General features: G+C 34.5%; 1 protein-coding gene across 2 annotated transcripts in view; it reads left to right on the top strand.

Annotated features, from left to right (window-relative positions):
* Window positions 1–22,969, top strand: part of LOC113514821 (sex peptide receptor) — a 386,799-nt gene that overhangs the window by 135,813 nt on the left and 228,017 nt on the right. The window contains exon 1 of one of the 2 annotated variants that reach the window (XM_052891838.1): window positions 17,544–17,587. The exons of the other annotated variant lie outside the window; for it this stretch is intronic. The gene's annotated coding sequence lies outside the window, so the exon portion shown is untranslated. Of the gene's footprint in view, window positions 1–17,543; window positions 17,588–22,969 lie in introns of those variants that run through there. 2 annotated transcript variants of the gene reach the window in all.

The raw sequence follows: 22,969 nt of genomic DNA, 5'->3' as shown, positions 1-22,969 counted from the left end.
TGCCAAAACGAAACAAAAATTCGGCACGCATTGCCCGAATTGAATATTTTATTTGATGAAAGCGGAGGAGAAGAATGACGCTATCGCTGTTGCTCTGTTTGTCATTCCAAGTCGAGTGAAAAAGGCTGTTATTACTGCGAGAAGTATATTTACGTTGTTATTTAAAATATTATATGAATATAAAAAGTCTGAGTAAAGATTTCACGTTTTATATTATTTTAAGATAAGATTTTTTTATAGTTTATTGGCTTTTCACCTGTTACTTCGTACTGCTTTTTTTTTGATGGGTGAAAATGGTATGGTAACCCCGCCTGCGCTAACGGGATACGCTGGCGGAGCACCAGTGAAGGGTGATAGATGAGAATGAAAACAGGCCAGTTAGCCTATCATGATTAATTCGTCAGGAATTTAGCATGATAGTTTCCAGGGAGAACCGCGAGGAGCTCGACCTGGTTGGGTATATTGCTAGCAATGAGATTCTCAGTCTCCATTACTAACAATCCCTTTCTCCCCACTTCGTATTGTTAGGAAAATGTCTGTCCCCTTTGGATTAGAAAAACGAACTCGAAAACTACTGCAACCACTTTGCATATATATTATAGTATGAAAATTAATCTGCAATTAATTTTCATTTCATTTTTTATTTAATCTTTATTGACTACATTACAAAAAAAAAATGTCGGATACAAAAGGCGGATTTACTATATAGCATTTTCTCCACTGTCAACTTTTAACAAAACAGAAATTTAATTATGCGGTGAAAATAATTGAAAATTTTTCCAGATAAACAATTACACGTACGTATCGATACACTTACATATCACGACACATACAATGGAGAACTACTGCACATTATGATTTTATAATAATACATACATGAATACATTAAACATTTTTTTAATTACTTAGAGATAAGTATATATTATATATCTAGGTTATTTATACATCAATGTAATTAACATGTATCATTTACACTTTGTACGCAATAAAATTTATTATTAATTTGCTTAAACAAATATTACATAAATATACAAATATATATCATAAAAACATACATTCAAATATACATACATACTTATAGATTATATACGATTTTTTCATCTTTGAATGTGTGATTTAAAATTTTTATTATGCATAACTGCCTACCTATAATGTTTCTACTACTATAATATTGTTACTCTAAGTTTAATTTAGTTGATTGTGTTAGCGATGTCATGTGCATTTAGTTAAATCCTGTTTTTATTTATGAAAACCTGTAATTGGCTTTTTGTCGTTATTTTTTTTTATTATGAAATTTTCTAGTTGTTGGTTATTAGTTAAATATAACTTTGTTTCAAGTTAGTTCACTCGACTATAACGGATTAAGATTTTACACGGACCTTCCGATTATTCCATTGTATATTGCTTTTTATAAAACTATTGATTCCCACGAAGGGGATGCAGTCAGTATTTCTTAGGTGCTAGAATTGGCATAACAGTATGTGTGGATTTCAGAAGTACAAAAACTAAAAAAAAAACCGCTTTCAGATAGCGTATCAAAATAAAACATATACTAGATTTTAAGTTAGATACATATAAAAAAATACAACTGTGAAAATCTCATCTTTAGTAGAAGTAGTTTTTTGGTAACGGCGGAACAAATATACAGACAAACAGATAGACAGTATTTCTAAAATATATCGAGATATTCATTTATATATATAAAAAAAAACCTAGTTTGATAAAATTATATATGCAGAAGTTATGGATAGAATAACATCACTTAACTAAAAATAAATACAGGTAAAGTATTAAGGGTCAAACTCCTTTTAAATAAACCCCTTGATAGCAGGTATAGGAATATAAGTTTTACGTCTACACACATAAAGTGCAATGTTTATAACACACAAAATATCAAGTCTATAATGCAAAATCCCCAAAAACAAATTCACTCGAGTAAAAAAATCACAGTTATCTACTAGAGACGGGCCCTTTCTCAAACCCTTCAGCCTCAGATAGGTACATTGTTTCTTCAAAAATATTTTCCGACGGAAATATTGGTCCGAAATAGTTTAGATTATATTGGCTGATAGGGACTTCCAGAAGTTTCTTGCAAAATACATATTATATTGCTTATTGCCAAGTATAAAAAGATAACAGGCTGGGGTTCCCTTGGGAGGTGTTGTTAGCGAATCGATTTGTACAATAAATGAGCAATCACATCTACTGGGATAGAATTTGTAATCACGTTTCAGGGGATATAACCTAGTCGCTTGATTGGATGTACCGAAGATGAACTGAAGAGTAATATTGCATTCGTCTGGAGATTTCCATTCTACTGGGAAATTGCTAACGAGCTGACGTAATGAAGTTACCAATGGTTTACTTATATATTTTTTTCAAAATTGGCAAAGAATCATACAATCTGTCTGATTGTAAACGTCTTTATTCTCAACTTGATTTTTTTTTATACAACTTAAAATGGAAAACAAGCTGACGGCCCATCTGATGGAAAGTGGTAACCGTCGCCTATAGATATGAGCAGTACCATGGACATAACAGAGTATACTGTTTCGCCCATGATACCCCCCATGCGTTGCCATTCCTGAGGACTCAGGTGTTATTCCTCTGTACTCAGTAAATTCACGCCATATCACACCCTTCTAACCGAAACACAGCCATGCAAACACAACTGCTTCATGGTTGAAACACGAATGATACAGAGGTACCCAAGCAAAACAAGCGACTTTTGTACAAAGTCTCTCTCTATATGCTCATTAACCCCCTTCATTGTCAAAATAACACGAAATGTTAGCGTAGTCTATAGATTCCTGCATTACCAGGACTGTCATGTATGCGTTGCCAACTTTAGAAACCTGGGAGGAAAGAATGAAAAATTGAAAGTAATAGGTAATCCAGCAACTCTATTCCTAACAATATACTCCATCAGGTCGTCTTCCACGCGGTTTCCTCTGGAAATCATTTTGGTTTATTCTTGAATTCATCACGATGGTCTAACTGATGTACTTTCATCCTCAGTTATCGTCCCTCACTGGTGCCCCGCCAACGTATACTGATAGCGTACCATTAGTTGGTAGGCTACCATTCTATCTGTTCAAAAAAGCCTTAGAAACCTAACCATTTTTGAAAATTTCCAAGTTCAAGAGTTATATAATTAAACTTTTTGAAACAGGCAACAGCTGAATTTCTTCTCTGTTCTTATGTATGGGCGATAATAAAAAAAAAAAATCTATTCACAAATGCTTAAATCTAAGTTTACACTTAGATTGAAGAATTGAGAAATAAATAAAGAAATATTTTAGTTCAAATAATTTAATAAAAATATTTTTTATTTATTTCTATCTTTCCCTCTCTCTCCCTCTCTCTTTTTCTTTATTTCTCTCTTTCTTTCTTTTGAAGGATACTATGCTGTACTATATAGGGAAAACATATTGTTGATTTGTAAGCTGAAACAGTAATGACGATTGCGTTGCTGGAACAACTGATAATCAATAAAGAAAAAAAAAAATCCTTGAATGGCGAATGTAAAAAATTTAAAACAATCTTTATATATTTAGATTTTCCATATTTCTCTGTAAACTACTAAAGAAATCGGATTCTCTTTGAGAAACCTCTTTATAATATAATAATGCATAATAATAATACTCGGTTCTTGTAAATCGGACGCAAATGCGTCATGTTCCCATTCAATTTTGATCCTTACTCCATTGTTTTGTGGTTGTAAATAAATAATTGGCTATAACCTTTTGTGTTGAAACAGGCAGAAGTTCTAAGGAGCCTCTTTAGGTTCCCACTCAGTGATGGTTTTAAGCAGGTTACGTACTGTATATATATGAATATTTTAGAAGTACACTTACAAAGTTAAGGAACATTAGAGATTAAGCACTCTTTACTTTAATATACAATTCACATTGGCATACTAGGTATGTTTATTTATTTATTTATTATTTATTTCTTATGTATTTTGTATTACTAATTTAGAAATTTAACCAGAGGGAGACTTTGTACAAAAGTCGATTGCTTGGATACCTCTGTCACATTCGTGTTTCTACCGCAAGCTGACGGCGCACCTGATGGAAAGTGGTAACCGTCGCCTATAGACACGAGCAGTAACATGGACATAACAGAGTATACTGTTTCGCCCATGATACCCCCCATGCGTTGCCATTCCTGAGGACTCAGGTGTTATTCCTCTGTACCCTTTAAATTTACCCCATATCCCACCCTTCAAACCGAAACACAGCCATGCAAATACAACTGCTTCACAGTTGAAACACGAATGTGAGCAACCAAGCAATCAATTTTTGTACAAAGTCTCCCTCTATATGCTGATTAACCCCCTTTGTTGTCAAAATAACACGAAATGTTACCGTAGTCTATAAATTCCTGCATTACCAGGACTGTCATGTATGCATTGTCAACTTTAGAAACCTGGGAAACTTTAGATATTACGTAGCTGTAAAGTTATTTTATTTTTATACAACTTAGAATAGCAAACAAGCTGACGGCCCACCTGATGAAAAGTGGTAACCGTCGCCTATAGACATGAGCAGTACCATGGACATAACAGACTACTGTTTCGCTCATGATACCCCCCATGCGTTGCCATTCTTGAGGCCTCAGGTGTTATTCCTCTGTACCCTTTAAATTTACCCCATATCCCACCCTTCAAACCGAAACACAGCCATACGAACACAACTGCTTCACGGTTGAAACACGAATGGGACAGAGGTACCCAAGCAATCGACTTTTGTACAAAGTCTCCCTCTGGATGTAATAGAGTCTGGTAGAGTGTAATAGGCTTTGTTTAATAAGTGTTTTTTTTTTTTAATATCAGTTTTATAGATATACAACTATCGTCTATTTAAAATTTTAAGTTAAAAATTTTTACGATTAGTGTAAAGCTACTTTATAACGTATATTCTCAAATTATTCTTGATCACGAATTGAAGAAGTTGAGTGCTATCTATTTCTCTCAGTACAGTGAGAAACAAAAGAGAATAAATCCCAGAACATGAATGTATTATAAACACACTTAGTATGTACTACCAATTGAGAAGAGTCTCTGGTATAAAGCGATCTTGTTTATCCATTGTTCCTATTAACTACCTAGCAGGGAAAGGCAGGAATTGTTAGATTGTATTATTGTATTGTATAGATAGTAACGGGGACTAACGGCCCCATTGCTAGCAATGGACCATATCAGGTAGACATTGTGAAGTCCGCGGAGAAAACCCTGGTTTATACTTAATGAATTCGTCACGTCTCATAACAAATTTTTTTTTTAAATGTATGATTATCCAGCTATGCCTAATGGTATGTGCTGGCGTTCCCCCGACTAACTTACTGTTAGAATCCATTCCTAATAATCCCTTTGTCCCGTCTTCATAACATTCTTTTCTCCCATCTTCATAAAATCAGCTGTATAATCGTGTTTTAAAGCTGTACATTATTGCTGGCAATACACAAAGGACGGGGGAAGAAGAAGTTATTAGTAAAAGATCATAATTGCCTCATTGCTAGGAATATACTTTTTTTTATACGACTTAGAATGGCAAACAAATTGACGGCCCACCTGATGGAAAATGGTAACCGTCGCCTATAGACATGAGCAGTACCATGGACATAACAGTACCTACACACACATACTGTTTCGCCCATGATACCCCCCATGCGTTGTCATTCCTGAGGACTCACGCGGTTCCCTTTGGAATCCATCGTAGTTAATTCTTATGAAATTTGTCACGATGAACTAACTGACTTAACCTATCATCCTTCACTGGTGTATACCGGTGTATACCGGTGTATACTGGTGTATACCGGTGTATACCGATAGCGCAAGCAGGGTTACTACTATATTTTCATACTTAAAAAGAAATTATGTACATAAAGTGTCTTTCAACCAGGTGAAATTTGGATGAGAGTATGTCGTAGTTACCTGAACGTAGAGCAACCAAGTTGAATTTGCTACTGAGTGAGTGAGCAGTTGGTGAAGTTAGATGTATCCCATCTAACAAGTTAGTTTTGGACTGTTGTTAGATGTTACGACCTCGATAACTACATGTATAGCATACTATATGTATATTTTATTGGAATACTCGTATATGTACAAAGTCTCCCTCTGGTAATAATGTGACCAAACGCTGGCAGTTTGCTGGAAACCAATGGAGTCTCACTCGATGGGCGAAGACCGCGCAGAATGAGCCGAATAACACTAGAACTGAGAAAACCGTCAGCTTAAATCTATCTCATTGATGCGCACATTTTCATGAACGACGTGTGACACCACCAAAAAGAGGCCAATTGCCCCGAATCGGTATCCCCGTCCCTCTTCAAAGGGATAAGAGGTACGTACGGAGCTACTAATATGAGTACATTTTAACTTCTTAAAGAAAAATTGAGGAAAAATATTGGCTGCTCTCTTAAGATAGCTTTTATCCGTGACTTTACCGACGTGACCGAGTTATGTTCGTAGGCCGAAATAAAAAGTAGCTTATGTCCTTTTTCATTCCATATAATTCGTGTATACCAAATTTTATAGTAATTGGTCGCGTTTCAACCGTGAAGCAGTTGTTTGCATGGCTGTGTTTCGGTTTAAAGGGTGGAATATGGCGGGAATTTACTGGGTACAGAGGAATAACACCTGAGTCTTCAGGAATGGCAACGCATGGAGGGTATCATGAGCGAAACAGTATCTCTGTCATGTCCATGGTACTGCTTATGTCTATAGGCGACGGTTACCACTTTCCATCAGGTGGGTCGTCAGCTTTTTTGCCATTCTAAGTTTTATAAAAAAAAAAATACTTTAAACGCCGAAAAGAAAACAAGCAATCTCACTTTAACATTTTTTATACCACTGAGGTGGCAAAAAACATACGACCACCTGATGGTAAGCGGTTACCATAGCCTATGAATGCTTGCAATACCAGGAGCATTATGCGCGCTTTAACGACACTGAAGAAACCTCTTTATCCCTTCTTTGAAGAACCCTATACATTTATAATATTATTAAAGGTTATTTAAGCCTATCAGCTTAAAGTTTAAAATTGCTCTGTTTCCAATAAAACTCGAAGAACCTAATGACGTATTTCTAAGAAATGGTTCTGGAAGATAGACCTTTAACTCAAAGAAACAAATAGGAGAGATTTACTCATGTAAATTTATTCTAAGATATTTTGTTGTATTTTTTTTTTGCATCAAATAAAAACGCTAATGGCATTGAGCGAAATCCTTACTAATATTAGAAATGTGAATAGTAAATTATTTCATACTAATACCATAATAGCAGATTTATTTTTATAAATATATACTTTGCCTTCCTTAGAGACTACAGCATGAGTTTTTTCAAAGGGAACGTATTAACGATTTTTTTATGGAACTTAGAATGGCAAACAAGCCGACGGCCCACCTGATGGAAAGTGTTAACCGTCGCCTATAGACATAAGCAGTCATGGACCATGGACATAACAGAGTATACTGTTTCGTCCATGATACCCCCCATGCGTTGCTATTCCCTGAGGACTCAGGTGTTATTCCTCTATATATCTTCTTCTTCTTCGTAATCTTAAAGGTCGGTAACGCGCAGGTGACATCCCTGGCGGTGCAAACGTCCATAGGCTACTGTAACCCCGTTTACTATCAGATGGGCCGGATGCTTGTTTGACCCCATAGTTGTATATAAAAAAAAACTAATATTAGAAATATGAATGTGAGTTTGTTTTATCTTATAGCGTCTTAACGGTATAACCAACTGTTATAAAATATGATATGCACTTATATATATGGGATATTGTCGTATATGTTCCGGCATAGAATGCGCCGCCCTTTCCTTTCCCATGAGCGTCATAAAAGGCGGCTAAGGGAAGGCGAGGAATGGGCAGCAACGTCCCTCTTAAAACATCTCTAAAAGCCTAACTGCGGTTGCCAATCCGCCTGCTCAGCGTGGCAACTACGGACAACTTCCCTTATGGGGAAGGCTTCGTTCAGCAGTGGACAGTTAACGGCTGTAATAATAATAATAATAAAAAAAATATGGGATATAAGATACTTTTTAGATGAAGTTCTAAACATATTCTAGTAATTATTTTATTAAGAAATTTAACTGAAAGTTACAAATAAATTACCTCAAAATTTTATTTAATCTTACAATTTTTTCTAATTTAATTTAAATATTGTATTAACTCAGCCTTTTACACTGTCTAGATGTATTAAAGTTCAATAAATAAATAAATAAATAATTTGATTTATGGAAGACTTAGAAGGTCCTAAGGGATAAAGGGTTCTTATTGATATGTTATAAATTGCGTTACTGTCAAAGAACTGAGAGAAAAAACGAATAAAAGAAGAGAAGGAACGAAACTACTTGAATAGAAGTCAGTCTGATAAATTGACACTCGTCTCACGATCAAATAGTAGTTGAAATAATAATAATTTATATTCAAATACATTTGTTTACGAGCTCTTTTAAATTGTAAATTTTTTATGATACATAGATAGATAATTTATTTGCATTGCTTACTTGCAGCACACAAATTACAACATACATATACAAAAAAAAGCAAGATAAATGATAAAAAAAAAATACATAAAGCTAAATACTCGTACAATTTCAGTTTGTGAGTGTGCCATAGCAATACAAAATGGCCACAACTCAGTTCATTGCTTCGTTCTCAAAAGAGCAAAGCACTGATATTCTGTTGCGGCCAAAGGGAATAGGGTAACAATAAAACAATACTACCAGATTATTCGTACAATATAATACAATATAATAATATAATAAAAAGATAGATAGATACAGTAAACAGACAGATATGACAGTTTATCTAGCAGACAAATGGAACATAGAGGTAACTTGCTGGAATGTCTAACTTTTGCCTCTCAATTAGGAATTTTTTGTAAATTAATTTTGAAACTGGACTTAGTGGCGATCAGTCTTATGGGAGGTGGTATATTGTTCCAACTTTTTGTGGCTTGATATCGGAAGCTACCATTAAAAGTTGCTGTTTTATTGGGATTACAAGCTAGAAGAAAACGTGACTCTCCAGTACTGTGATTATGTAATCTGGTGACTTTAAGTTTAAAAAAGAATTTATTTTATTTATTAAATTATGATTGTACTATTGGGTTCGGGATGTTGTTATCTGCTGACAAAACCCGCAAAAAATAACAGTTACTGTTTTAATTTTTTTTTTTTATACAACTTAGAATGGCAAACAAGCTGACGGCCCACCTGATGGAAAATGGTAACCGTCGCCTATAGACATGAGCAGTACCATGGACATAACAGAGTGTACTGTTTCGCCCATGATACCCCCCATGCGTTGCCATTCCTGAGGACTCAGGTGTTATTCTTCTGTACCCAGTAAATTCACGCCATATTCCACCCTTCAAACCGAAACACAGCCATGCAAACACAACTGCTTCACGGTAGAAACGAATGGGACAGAGGTACCCAAACAATCGACTTTTGTACAAAGTCTCCCTCTGGTAAAGGTACAAGTTAATTGTACATTTGCATGGCTACTGTGACTAAAATTAGAATTAATTTCTATTTATATGTATTATTGCCACCGTATGTGCTCCGACATGGAATGAGCCACTTCTTCCTTTCCGCTAGGTGTCGTAAGAGCCGACTAAGAATAGGAGAGCGATGGACAACACCGTCCCTCTTAAAATATGTCTAAAGCCTGTCTGCGGTTGCCAATCCGCCTGCCTGCCAAGCGTGGCAATTATTGGCAAAACTCCCCTTATGGGGAAGGCTTATGTCCAGCAGTGGACAGTTAACGGCTGAAATAATAATGGTATTAGTATCAGAGGGCCTACCATGAAATATTTTCCGAAATTTCGGGCACGAACGAAACAGAAATTTGATGTTAAAATTACATAGTACATGCCGTTCAAAATTTAATAAAAATGTTAAAATATCACTCCTCTGGACTATTAATATAGGATTTACGATGAACAAAATGTTAAGCTTCATTTACTGGGTTGATTTTTGTACGAACAAAAACACGAAATTGAGCCCGAAAATTTGAATTTTCGTTTCATGGTAGACCACCAGATTATTTACTGTTTTAACGAATTAACGTCAAGTCACAAAGAATTCGCTGGCATTACTAGTATACAATAAATTCCTCTAATTGATGTTAATTCAGTTACAAATTAAACATTGACTTTTAGCTGTGCTTTTAGTGAGGATGTCAGCTTTCTGTTTGTTCATTAATTAATTAATACTTTCTAATGACTTTACGAATACAAACTTTCTCTACGGACTGTTTCAAATGGTAAATGAATCAGTCAGTTATTGTGATGATTGATGAACGTATGGTTTCCAGGAGGAGGTTCTATTTGTCTGTGTGCGTGCGCGTGTGCGTGCATGCGTGCGTGCGTGTGTGTGTGTGTGTGTGTGTGTGTGTGTGTATTTGTGTGTGTGGGTCTGTGCGTGTGTGCTTGTGTATATTTGCGTACATGTGTCAACTTGTTCGTGTATGTTTATTCCCATGTTAGCCCGTCGTGATGGATTTGACAAGAATTAACCATTATACCATAGTTGCAAAGATGAACCGCGTGGAGGCCAATCTGTTAGGGTGCGGGGAAAGGGATTGTTAGTATTGGGTTTAACGGATCCATTGCAATACACCCTATCAGGTCGACCTCCACGCGGTTCCCCCTGAAAACCATCGTGGTTAGTTCTAGTAGAAGTCATCACGATGGGTTAACTGACCTGCTTTCATCGTTACCTATCATCTCTCACTGGTGTCCCGCCAGCGTATACCGATAGCGCAAGCGGGGTTACCATTCCATTCTATCTATCTATTTAAGAGCTGCGCTCTTGTCGGTGGAGCTCTTGCCACTCACTACGATTTTCAGCGAGTCTCTTCACCTCTTGATACGACACGACACCAACTCCTTCCTTGATCTGCCTGATGTAACTATGTCTCAGTCTCCCTCTCCCCCTTCTTCCTTCTATCTTACCTTCTATTATAATGTTCATAAGTTCGTCGTGTCGTATCAATTGTCCTAACATTTTTCCCCTTCTGTCCTCAACCATTCCATTATCACCCATAAAAAAACCTGTTAGGGTACATCGCTAGCAGTGAAGCTGTTACATCCCATTTCTAACAAAAAAACCTTTTCTCCCCACCTAGAGTTTAAAATTATTTTTCTATTATTAATCATAATTTTGTATCAGTTGACAGTGGAAAAGGATATATCATTTTCACTATTGTTTGAAGGATAGTCTTTGAACCGAAATGCCTCTTTGTTCTATGAGTTATATGGGGTGACATATTTAGATTTTCCTCTTAGTTGAAATGTGACGCAATAGGGTCTGGAATCCTCATAATTTCATAGATACATTTTGTCCCATTCGTGTTTCTACTATGACGTAGTTGTGTTTGCATGCCTGTATTTCGGTTTGAAGAGTGGGATATGGCACTGAATTTACAGGGTACAGAGGAATAACACCTGAGTCCTCAGGAATAGCAACGCATGAGGGGTGTCATGGCGAAACAGTATATTATGTCCATGGGCTCATGTCTATAGGCGACGGCTATCACTTTCCAGCAGGTAGGCTGTCAGCTTGTTTGCCATTCTAAGTTGTATAAAAAAAGATATATTGGTATCCATTGGGGTAAATGGTAGTTAACAATATATATATATATATATATATATATATATATATATATATATATATATATATATGAGTAAATGCGTCATTGCCACACTTTGTCACGCTAAAGTAATAAAGGTCACAGGTTCAATTAAATTCGCGGAAGAGTACAAATGCTGTCTTCACAATCAAGATATAATACTTGATTTTGAATGGATCAAAATGACAATGCATTGATACGAGTATGACATACAAAGAGACATATATAGATAGAGACTGTACGTTTGTCGGTGCTTATTGAGTTGTAGATTGTCGAAGTGAATACCGACAGCTATAATTACCTATTCTATTAAGATTCCATGGGATTGTATATGGTGGATTGTTGGACACAAATTAAATACCTCATAATATTATTGATACCTTTGTAATTGTATTGGCTCGATTCGAAAATATTGGTTATTGGAAAATTGACAAATTGTCTCTTGATATATGCACTTAAATCAAGCTTTTTTTAACTTAAACTAAGTTCTTTTACTTAAACCAAGTTTTTTTTTTACTTAAACCAAGTTTTTTTTAACTTAAGCTAAGTCTATTTTAACTAAAACCAATTAAATGAAATCAAGTTTTTTTTAACTTAAACCAATTAAATTAACCAAAGTTTTATTACTTTAACCAAGCTTTTCAATCACCGCTGCGCAATTTCCAATGGAATTGTGCAGCGGTGATTATCTGTATACTACTTAATATATTGTATGTGTGTATGTGTGTGTATGTGTATTGTGTATGTAAATTTACTAATATTAGTTTTAAGAATATTGTTACTAATAAATATTTAATGGACCAAAAAGTCTGAAATAAAAATTATTATTATTATTATTATTATTTAACTTAAACCAACCACCCTAAACTACTTTTATAACCTAACTAAAATCCAGTTGATTTTAACGTTAACCAAGTTTGTTTTAAATATAGAAAATTCATGTAGGTATTTTGGACTTTAAAGTCCAAAAATTTGGGGGGAAAGGGATTGCTAGTAATGAGGTCTTATAGCTCCATTATTAGCAATACACCCTCTCAGATCGACCTCCACGCGGTTCCCCCTGGAAACCATCATGTTATTTCTTGTCGAATTCATCATGATGGGCTAACTGACCTGCTTCATTCTCACCTATCACCCTTTATTGGTGCTCCGCCAGCGTATTCCGTTAGCGCAGGCGGGGTTACCATTCCATTTTCACCCATAAAAAAAAATATAAACTAAAAATTTTGTATTGAATCACTTTAATTCTGTCGTACAAAAATATCCTTTCTCGATTATTCCAGAAAACAGATAAATAATATCAGCCAAGTGCGAGTCGAGCCACATTATGTATGGCTCTCAAAGTTTCACAATAAATTGTACACGTTAGCTGTAATTTATAGCGAATGTGTCAACCACGCTGTGGTAATATAACATATATGATCAACTTTACAACACGTAACTCACAATTCTGGTCACACATGGCATGAAATACTGTCACGTTTGGGTGAAAGCATCCCGGTACTAACTTGGCGGTTTTGACTCGGTTTAAAATTGTATAGTTTAGTTTAATTTCTTATTTATAAGGGCATGGGCAATATCGATATTGTTCCAATATCTATATATTAGATATCGCTAGATATTGATAGCGTGAAAAAGGTTATCATTTATTTCGATGCTGTTGGTAACAGTCAGATATATATATTTATTTCAATAGTATATATATACGTCTTAAAACATCTCTAAAGCCTACCTGCGGTTGTCAATCCGCTTGCCAATCGTGGCAACTACTGGCAAAATCCCCAATAAAGGGAGGCCTATGTTCAGCAGTGGACCAGTAAAGGCTGATATGATGATGACTCCATAGATTCTATTTTTATTCATCAAAAAAAATATGAACGATGAGACGTAATATTGTCTAAATACAAGGGTTACAAAAAAAAGTTTTTTTTTTATACAACTTAGAATGGCAAACAAGCTGACGGTCCACCTGATGGAAAGTGGTAACCGTCGCCTATAGACATGAGCAGTACTATGGACATAACAGAGTATACTGTTTCGCCCATGATACCTCCCCACGCGTTGCCATTCCTGAGGACTCAGGTGTTATTTCTCCGTACCCAGTAAATTCACGCCATATCCCACCCTTCAAACCGAAACATAGCCATGCAAACACAGCTGCTTCACGGTTGAAACACGAATGGGACAGAGGCACCCAAGCAATCGACTTTTGTACAAAGTCTCCCTTTCATGTTTTCAAAAATAGAACATGAAATAACGAACTTTCAGTTCCGTTTAGTTTTCTTTTGTCTCACAGTATACAAGATATATTTCGACTTGGCAAACAATAACCAACTTTATACCCTTCATAATAACACAATCTCTTCTCTAAATTAGAAATATTTTAATACTTTAATATTTCTAAGTAATTCTTTTGTATTTATCTTTTATTCTCATAAAAGGAAATAGAAACTTTGCGGAGTACCCACTAATTACGAAGAGGTGTTCAGTCTTGCTTCTATAACAATTAAGAATTAAAATTTAATTGTAAACGTTATATAATTTTGTACCCTCTTAAAGTAGGTCGAGAGTGAAATGAATTTTAACGTAGGCCGGTAAACAAGCTGACTGCCCACCTGATGGAAAGTGGTAATCATGCTTACTAATATTATAAATGAGAATTATAAAACGTCTCGTTTTAAAAGAGACGCTGCTGCCCATCCCTCGCCCTCTCTTAGTCGCCTCCTACGACACCCACGGAAAAGCTAGGAATGGGCTATTCTATGCCGGGACCACACCTTTGGAGTATTTAAAATTATTTGCCTGATCCGACCCCTTAAAAAGACGCAAATGTATATATTTAACGAACTCAAAAAAAAAATCACGTTATTTCCAGGGGGGTACTGCAACGAGATCGGCCTAAAGAACTGAAAAGTAATAAACAAACTCTTACGTTTATACTATTAGTAAAGACTACCATTTATTCCTCTACTAGCTACTTTAACCGCACGAATGTTAAAGTTAAAAGGCCGCCCGAAAATCAGCGCTATATAGGTACATCTCGATGGAGGTATGCATATATAGCAACAGCTGAGGCGGCTCCTATTACCAGCAAAATGTTCTTTTTTCTTTATTGTATTATTTATCTATTTTTTTTACCTGTAATTATTATGCAACTTAGAATGGCAAACAAGCTGACGGTCCATCTGATGGAAAGTAGTAACCGTCGCCTATAGACATGAGCAGTATTATGGATATAACAGAGTATACTGTTTCGCCCATGATACCCCCCATGCGTTGCCATTCCTGAGGCCTCAGGTGTTATTCCTCTGTATCCCATAAATTCACTGCCCTTCACGGTAGAAACACGAATATGACGGAAATGCTAAAACAAACTACTTTTGTGCAAAGTCGCCCTCTGGTTTATTATTGTTGTTAGTAATAAAAATGTATCTATTTTTTGAGAAAAATTAATAATAATGATTATTAATTATTATTTATTATTCCAGTTTTAGACTATCTTAGCATTTTAAAATAAAAAACTTTGTAACATTTACAAACTTGTCTGTCCCTAGTCGTATCTGGCCTGAGATTCACTAAATTCTACATAAAGTTTATTCAAAATCAAGTTGCCCGTATTCATTTCAAATTTATCATCAATGTTCGTACCGGAATTTTCAAGATTATTCTAGAATAATAGACTTATGTAAGACTATACAAAGAAATCATAATAAACTTTGCTTTTAACTACATATATTAGTTATTTGTCGCCTGCGCTGGTACGGACCTGAGACGGGGTGATATAGACCTGGTTTTGTCACTACTAACACTTAGTTTTGTCATTATTTAGACCTACTTTGTATGTGAATAAAGTGTCACTTTTAATGTGAGTAGTATTTTATTCGAGAAAACCTAATCTTGTTTTGTTTAAATAATTGGAGATTGGGTTGTTTAATTAGGATTATTTTGTTTAATTCCGCTACTATTAATGTTTGTGTCAAACACGAAGGTTGTGGAATTCTGGTAGTAATAGTGGTGGTCATTGTTGGGGGGAAAGGGATTGTTAGTAATGGGGTCAAATAGCCCTATTTACTAGCAATATACCCTGTCAGGTCGACCTCCACGTGGTTCCCCCTGGAAACCATCGTGAACAATTCTTGTTGAATTCGTCACGATAGGCTAACTGACCTACTTCATCCTCACCTATCATCCCTCACTAGTGCCCCGCTAGCGTATACCGATAGCGCAGGTGGGGTTACCATTCCATTATCATCCATTTAAAAAAAAATCTTTGAATGTTGGTACACATACACATACTAATGGTAGCGGAATTAAACAAAATAATTTTAATCAAATAACCAATGATATGGACTTCTAAAAGACAACACCTAGTTCACATAAATAATTGGAGATCATTTAATGATTTCCTTTCTCATTTTTCTAATTTTATTCAATCTTTTTCCTTCTACATACTCGTTAAATTTGAAAATAGAACCTAAAATATCCATGTTCACTTCAGATCGGCGCTGCCAACATAAAACCAATAAAACCATCGACTCCTATAATTGGTTTAATTAGCGTTAAGAGACATTTCGCGCCATCTACGCACCGACAGACTTTACACTCTGAAATTTCACGTAATAAAATTGTATTGAAAGGTGAATGGAAACACGAAATGTAACATTAAGTCCTACTTAAAGGTTATTTTAACGGAATTTGAAAAGGAAGATTCATTGTTTTAATGAATTGCTTTGTAGTTGTGTTATGCAATAACGTTCCTAATTCTGAATTGCTTTAATAAAGTATAGTTTTTAATTTTCTTTTTGTTTATTGGACTTAAATAAGACATAAATAAGACAGTTATAAATATTGTGTGTAAGGGTGGTCTTTTTTCTGAAAGAGATCTCTTCCAGACAACTCAGATGGTAATTTATAAAAGCGTATTGGTTCGATGTATATTTTTAGAAGAAATAGTTGTTTTTCCATGCAAAGCTAACATGTCGTCATGTAAGATTTACTTGTAGTGGGCGATTTCATTTTTAAATTCAAATATTTTCAATTTTATACGCCTACGAAACGTCTTATAATTGCCAAAAATTTTTTTATTCGTAAATTATACAATAAAGTCGCTACTTTTTTGTAAATCAAAATTAATATAAATATTTTTTTTTTTTTACCTATATCGGCCGTTTGCGCTTTTTCCACTATTGATCATAGTCATAAGTGAGTTTGTATGTTACATTTTCGTGTTTAACTAGTTAACCAATTACCATAAAATTTAATATACCCAAAAAATGAAATGCAGCAAGTATCCTAGGCACCCTACCAGCTGGCAGTGATCTCACAGAATTTATATATATATATATATATATATATATATATATATATATATATATATATATATATATAACGTTGTGTAATGTAATGTGTAATGTTATGTATATATTTAATTGTGTATATATTATATATGTATGTGTATATATGTATGTGTGTATCTATATATGTTTGTATATGATAATATCTATATAATAGTGCGCCACCTACTCTTTGTCTTTTACTCAATGTCCTCTACCCAAAGGTTGTCTGGAAGAGATTGCTTAGCGATAAGGCCGCCTTTTGTATCACTTCTCATTAATATTACCTATATTTATTATTTCTCTTGTTACTTGGTGCAATAAAGTGTAAAATAAATAAATATTTTTTTCTTATATATATAGCTTGTTTCCATTTTGTTTTAACAGCTAATTACATATATATATATATACATATATATATATATATATATATATATATATACGTATCTGTTTGTGTAATAAGATTAATTGAATAAAACAAACAGATATTAAAACAATATTTATATCATAAGAATCGTGCAAGTAATCTCGTAATATTAATGAGATTTCTTTTATTTTCAGATTAGCTGTCCTGCCAACAACACACGTTATTGTATAATTTCTGTAAGTAATATTGTTTCGAACATAATTTCTTTTAGTCTTAGATTATATAGATAGAGCATCGAGTCTCAAAAAAGGCTCAAGTTTTTGTCAGCTAATTATCAAATTAGCTGACTCGTTTTTCTTTTATCAGTATCGTATACATATATTCGCACATAAAATGTATCTTGACGTATTATTTAATAAATAAAATTAGTGTTGACGTACTAAAAAGATGCAGAATTTATAAGTAAAAATAAATATAGACGTTATAAAGGAATCACTGATGACTATTTATCACGCAAATTCTATGAAAAATTTGACCCGTTTTTCTCGAAGTATTTGTATGGAGATACTCTATCTATATAATGTAAGCTTTTAGTAATAGCAATTTATTTATTTAAACAACCTATAGTCCATTCTGTTATATCTTATCAGAAAAGAAATATACTTACCTCTATTTTAACCGACTGTAAAAAAAGATAGTTAATGCTACTGCATTTTATGTCTGGATATGTTAGTAAGGGGAGTTTTGCTAATAGTTGCCACGTTTGGCAGGCGGATTGCAAACCGCAGTCAGGCCTTTGGTGATGTTTTAAGAGGGACGCTGCTGCCCATCCTTCAATCATTAAGTTCCCTTAGTCTCCTTTTACGACACCCACGAGACAGGGAGGGATGACCTATTCTATGCCAGGACCAAGGCGGACAAAATTAATATTGACTAGTATTTTTTTATTTATTTATTATTTTATTCAAATATTAAATTTAATTTCATTCATTCCTTCATTTATAATAATAATAATAACTTTATTGCATAACCATGAATGTAACAAACTCAGCACTGGAAATTACAGTAAAAGTAGGTACGAATTCATTTGTACATTTGGATCACTTTAAACATCTGTGTCTGAACTAGGTTATGAAACCTGTATCTCAGACAACAGTGCTCAACCCTCATTACAAAGTATAATATTAGTTCAGCTAAATTTTTACTGCTACATATAGAATGTTGATTTTAATATACGTATACATATATTTCGTGACCTTACAGCTATTTCTCAATGCAATTAATTTTACAATTCTTATTGTACATAGAATGAGTAAAACACACTCATAAAAGACGAGAAACCTCGATGTGTTCTAAAATAAATTACACGAATTTCTCAAACATTCTAAATGACATGTGTTTAATAACATATTTCGAGTCTCGTGCGCTGTTTCTTTTGAGGCTCGCTTCTGTGGTTTACGTCTTTTTTGCGACTAATGTAGGTAAGTGCGCTGCTGTAATTGGGGTTCTGTGAAGTCATGTATTCGAGCAATAATTTTCTCACCTTCCCATGAACGTTACGTGAATTTTTTTAGTAAACACACAAACAAGTGACAGTGATATACTGGTTTGAGAATACTGCAATACAAACAAGTGTTCGTAGCTTCGCTCGTGCAGATTGGAGTTTTTATATGGGCCACATTCAAGATGGACTTTACTTCATATTTTCACGATACTTTTTTACGTTATCTCAAGAAATAACACTCTACTAAGAAGAAGAAGAAATAAAGAAGAAGATACGAACTCCGCTCGTGCGGATTGGCATTTTTATTCTGTCGCATTTTGTACGGACATTGTATTGATCACACCGCATTTTATATGGGTCACAAAGTCCATCTTGATATTTTCACGAAACTTTTTGACGTTATCTCAAGAAATAACACTCTACTAAAAAGAAAAAGAAAGAAAGAAGAAAAATATAGGGGAAAAAGAAGAACTGTAACAGTGAGCTTCTTTTTTATTTTTTCCCTATATCTAACAATCTTTTCTAATTCTCTTCTCATAATTTATCAAATTAATTCAATCAATTTATTTGCACAAACATAATTACAGTCATTTATATGAATATGGATTAATATAGAGTGTTCTTTTTGTATTTTTAACTAATATTTTTTTTTATTTGATGAATTTGTATATAATTGTTTATATTTTTACTTTACTTAATTAATGAATTGTCAGAAAGTCTTTCTCAGAAATGTACGTCTGTTTTATATTTTTATTTAATCGTGCCTATATACATATTGACATAAGTAAAATAAATTATAACTACGAGAACATAACTATAATAACAACAAATTAAGCAAATAAGTATTTAACTTTAGTTTATCATTTATAATAAAAAATAATAAATACGATGAATTTTTAATGAAAAGTGATATAAAATTATGATTTAGCTTATACAAAAACTAATAAAAAGAAAACTTATCTTTTATAGTTTATTATTGTTTGCATTTATTTATTTATTATTATTATTTTAGATTATATGTAGTATGCTACGGTTGCCTGCAAGAGATCGCTCTTAGCGATAAGGTCGCCCATTGTTTTCTCATTGTGATTATTTCTTGTAATTATTTATATTTATAATAAGTTTACTGTTGTAATCTTTTGGAGGAAACAATAAAGAGTATCTATCTATCTATCTACGTGTACGTCAGTATAAAATAAGCAAAACTTAAAACAAATCTCTACAGACAAATAAAGTTAAATCAAATATTTAGCTTTAATCGTGATTGAGTTATAAGCATACAAATGTACATCTGAACAAGCTTTCACATTTATAAATTGGTACGATATATGTATTACCCGTAAATTGGTACAAATTCGAACATCAGACGTTAAAACTTTACCTGTTCCTTTATGACAATTGAGAGTTGATATTTAATTATTGAGTGGGAAATTATGTTATTTGATAAAATAATTTCATTGTGGACATTAAGTTAATTTAATATTATAACAAATTAGTTTTTTAATTTATGAAATACTGTCATAGATAGAATGTTTGACGAGATCAGTCAATTATGTCTAGACACGGCTCATTAACAATTTAAATCTGTCTGCAAACTTTTTCAAAGAAACTTTTTTAACACTTCAAAGGTGAAATGAAATTTTACTGCGTTATTTTGGAACGAGTGGTAAAATTCTATTTGTTCATTATGTTTATTTTATGTTGTATTTAATGTTACGTATTTTTAATTAGCACAGTTAATATTGTTATTTTTAAAGTTTATGTTCATTTTTTAGCTCATGTCTATATACATATGTAACGGGAATTTAATGAACTCTCTACTCACTGTGACGCAAAGCGCCAAATGTCCCCTGAAAAAGACTTCCGGATGAAGTCCTATCAGTTCTTGGAAATGATAAAAACACAGTGAGTTCATTAATTTCCCGCTACATAATTAGCATCTTAGTGGGGGGGGGGGAGGGATTGTTAGTAATGGAGACTGTGAATCCCATTGCTAGTAATACACCCAACCAGGTCGACCTCCTCGCGGTTCTCCCTGTAAACTATCATGGTTAAGTTCCTATGAATTTATCATGATGGGCTAACTGGCCTGTTTTCATTCTCATCGATCACCCTTCACTGGTGCTCCGCCAGCGTATCCCGTTAGCGCAGGCGGGGTTACCATACCATTTTCACCCATCAAAAAAAAAAACTAGCATCTTAGCCCTCAAGAAAGATAACGCATAAAGAATGTCACTGGTATCGCAGTGTATTCTGCGGTATCCATGTTGCTGGTCATATAGGTAACGGTTATTACTTTACATTGGGTGAACTTGTTTGCCTTTTATAAATATAATATTTGTCATTTCCGACAATTGTTTCAACTTCGGAAGGCCTCTTCAGAGGCATTACGGCGTTTTGCGTCACAGCACCTCGTCTTGCACTGCGAGCTGCAGTTCGCAAAGCCCATTAGACATTGGTGCGGGTGGGGGCGGGGCTGAGAAAGCGATGGCAGCAAACAATAGTGTCCTCCGAGATGAGTGGTTTTGTATACTCACGTTGTAGTTGATTGTGAAGGACTTTCATCTTCGCTGCGGAAGATTTCCGCATGTAGTTGAGACATTTGTTGTAAACGGCAAACATAGTTAGTTCATTAAATTCTCATATACCTATATATTAGATATTACAATTTATACAGGATATAATGGGTAGGTTAGAGAACGTTTACCAGAGGGAGACTTTGTACAAAAGTCGTTTGCTTGGGTACCTCTGTCCTATTCGTGTTTCAACCGTAAAGCAGTTGTATTTGTATGGCTGTGTTTCGGTTTGAAGGGTGGGATATGGCGTGAATTTACTAGGTACAGAGGAATAACACCTGAGTCCTCAGGAATGGCAACGTATGGGGGGTATCACGGGCGAAACAGTATACTATGTTATGTCCATGGTACTGCTCATGTGTATAGGCGACGGTTACCACTTTCCATCAGGTGGGCCGTCAGCTCGTTTGCCATTATAAGTTGTATAAAAAAAAGGTTGGCCAAAATGAAAACAGCTGATTCAAATGAATGGTCTGAATCGGATAGTGGATTATTTTCCCCGCAAAAATGCACCACAGTCATGTTATTACGATTTCTTAGTTTTGACACTGCGCAATGTATTTGAAATTTTACAATTCACACGACGCGGTGCAGACACCGTGCGGTCGATGGCGCTACTTCGTAGGTAGTTTTCGTAGACTTGTTTGCGTGGACCTTACATAGCTGATTCCGTGAGTCGCAGAAGGATTTTAATACATTGCTATTGTTGGTATTTCATAGTATTTTACTATCAAATATTATTTATTTATTTATTACATCCACTGGGTGAGCCCTCCAGTCTTCCAATACGCTCACCCAGGGGGAAAAGGATCGTTAGCAATGGAGTTTGACAGCCCCATTGCTAGCAATATACCTTATTAGGTCAACCTCCACGTGGTTCCCCCTGGAAACCATCGTGAACAATTCTTGTTGAATTCGTCACGATGGGCTAACTGACCTACTTCATCCTCACCTATCATCCTTCACTGGTGCCCCGCCGGTGTATACCGATAGCGCGGGTGGGGTTACCATTACATTATCATCCATTTAAAAAAATACGCTCACCCAGGAAAGCATTAGTACAATAACATATAAAAATATTAATATATTATTTCTTTATATGACATAATATGATATAATAGATTTTACAGAAAGAATTTCCACTGGTTTTCAGTTTAAAATGGTGATCTGAATTCATTCTTTCAGTTTTTGCCAACCTATCCCTTACATCCTGTATAAAACTTGGTAATTGAGTATAAACGGTCTAAATGTAATTATGTACATATGATGTATGTTAGGTTGAAACGAGTGTTACATGATGTGACATGGCGAACATAAGCCGCTCATAAAAATGTTCTCATAAATCATGCCCTTTATCCATTACAATTTAAATAAATGGTGGTTTCTTTTACAATTCATGAATTTTTATAATAACATTTGTATAAAAGCGATTTTAGTACATCTTGTTAACTCATTTATGTTTTTTTTATTATACCACTGAGGTGGCAAACAAGCATACGGCCCACCTGATGGTAAGCGGTTACCATAGCCTATGAACG

Source organism: Galleria mellonella, unplaced genomic scaffold (genome assembly GCF_026898425.1).
Source record: "Galleria mellonella isolate WM207_F2 unplaced genomic scaffold, CSIRO_AGI_GalMel_v1 utg146, whole genome shotgun sequence".
Taxonomy (NCBI): Eukaryota; Metazoa; Arthropoda; class Insecta; order Lepidoptera; family Pyralidae; genus Galleria; species Galleria mellonella.
Note: the sequence above shows the minus strand (reverse complement) of the source record. Positions and strands in the feature narration are given on the sequence as shown.